Genomic DNA, 2,500 nt, shown 5'->3' with positions numbered 1-2,500 from the left:
TATTGAACACCCCCATCATAAAAGAGAAAATAGAGAACGGGATTAGAGTTCTCGCGATGCGCATGCAGATGACGGAGAGAGAGAGAGAGAGAGAGAGAGAGAGAGAGAGAGAGAGATAGAGAGAGTCGACACGGGAGTGAGAGACGAGCGATAAAGATGAATATATGTGGGTGACCTAGGTCATGATGAGTGGTGTCCAGAATGAATGACCTGATGATGCAGGTTTGACTGACTTGGGAGGTAGGGACATGAAAGAAGTTCGAAAGGGACAGAAAAAGAGGAATGGAGGTAAAGAGTGCGAGCAATGATTAATGGGGAATCAGAGATTTATCCGTCATTTCTGAATGTGCCTCGTAAGAAATTTTATATTGAAAATGATGTCTTATATTGTGCTTACAAGAAGTGGAGAGGGAATTTAATTGAACGAGCCATCCACATTGTGCATGCAAGTTCGTATGCAAGGCATTTAGGGATTGATAGAACATTAAGGAGAGCACGTAAATCCTTCTTTTATTTAAGAGTGAAAAAATCTATAGCGAATTATATAAAAGGTTGTCATGCTTGTAAATGTTTCAAAGAACATAAAAACCCTATACCGGAAGCCAGAAAGTGGCGTGTGGTTCCTATTAAATTTTATAGAGTGCATATGGATGTAGTAGGACCATTTCCTACTGGTTTAACACAACATAAGTATATATGTGTATTTGTGGATGCATTTACTCGGTACAGTCATACTTACGCAATGTTCTTTCATTACTAGGTTTGGTTGGCCGAGAATTTTGATAAGTGATAATGGCCTTAAGTTTATAAATAAGGTGGTGAAATCGGTCACGGACTTGATGAAAATTTAACACTTCAGTGACCGCATATAGGCCTTCAGCAAATGAATTAGTACAATCGTATAATAAGGAAGTAGTGCGAATTTTGTGTCACTTAGTGGCTGATGAACCCCTTCATTGGCACTCCATGCTTCCTCCAGCTGAGCTAGCTTTGGACATTGCATATAATGCTTCACTTTAGGACACGCCTTTCTTTTTATTTTTTGGACAGGATCCTGTGTTACCATATACTGTACTCTTTAATTCGCAAAAATTGCAAAATTATTCAACTGAGCAATACCGTTATATTTATCAAATCTATTGAGGAGAGTAATGAACACCACTGAAAGGTTTTTGAAAAGAGCTAATGAAAATCACAGCTCAAAGTATGATGGTCGGTTCAAAACTGCACCGGTAAAAGTATTTGTGGGCGATCGTGTGGATTTGAAACGGTTACAACCTAGGAAACGCAAACTAGAGCCAGCGTATTTGGGTCTATACCGAGTAAAGATGGTTAAGTCTAACACAGTTGTGATACAAGCATTGTTAATAGCGGTGTCTGAACATCATCAGGCACACATACATATGGTACCTTAAGAGGTAGTTTTCAAAAGTGTTCCTCCTTAAAAAAAAAGTTTTCCTTGCTGTTGTTGTTGTTTGAATAGACCCCATTTATTTTATTGACGTGTTTTAAATAAACTTGATGAAAACAATGTGTTCTTATTTTCATGCTAAATTTATACGTAAAATGTTGTGATAATTTTGATGAGTGTGGAAAAGCGTATAACATTGCTGAGTGAACCTAAAAGCAATCAAAGGTTAAATAGGTCATGTATTTATATGATTCCTGGTTGCTGGAGCTGGAGCAGTTCCCAAATGGCAGGTGGCTCTGGGATTAAACTTCATCCTTGAGGATAGGCAGTGTTAGAGAATGTGTATATTTGAATACCTTATATTTAACCTTATAAGAGAAGGGCGGGAAGATGAATAATTTTCTCGGGAAAACGGCTAGTGGCCACCGGTTGAAAGTTGCAAGTGCCAGTGATGTAGTGATTTATATAAATGGTGAAACGGTGGTGGTGAGTTTTGTTGCGAAATTGTGCCGTAAACCCGGACAAGTAAAATCAAGGGATGAAGGAATATTTATTACTACCCCTGTCCCGCCCATGAAGCATGTATTTGTCCGTAACTGGAGGGAGGTTATTGATAAGGTTATGTAAAACTGATGTTATACTTTTTTTTTTCATTTAGGGTATTTTGTGTTTTGGTTGCAAAGGTCTTTAGAAGAAATGAGTGGAATTATATATATTGCATTGTGTACATGTTTATATGCAATATTTCATTTTTGTGGTGGAAGATGTGTTATTTTTTGTGGTGATTTATATATATATATATATATATATATATATATATATATATATATATATATATATATATATATATATATATATGTATATATATATATATATATATATATATATATATATATATATATATATATATATATATATATATATATATATATATATATATATTATGTTGCATTTCTGTTTAGTACATGCCATGCCCATTCTATGTCGGAGTGTCCTTCATATATCATACGCTAGTGAGAGCGAGTGCACACCTCCTCCCGGAGTAAGGAGCTTGTGGGGGAGAGTAAAGCCATAATTCATGTATATATG

Source organism: Palaemon carinicauda, chromosome 2 (assembly GCF_036898095.1).
Source record: "Palaemon carinicauda isolate YSFRI2023 chromosome 2, ASM3689809v2, whole genome shotgun sequence".
Taxonomy (NCBI): domain Eukaryota; kingdom Metazoa; phylum Arthropoda; class Malacostraca; order Decapoda; family Palaemonidae; genus Palaemon; species Palaemon carinicauda.
This window is presented reverse-complemented; position numbering follows the sequence as displayed.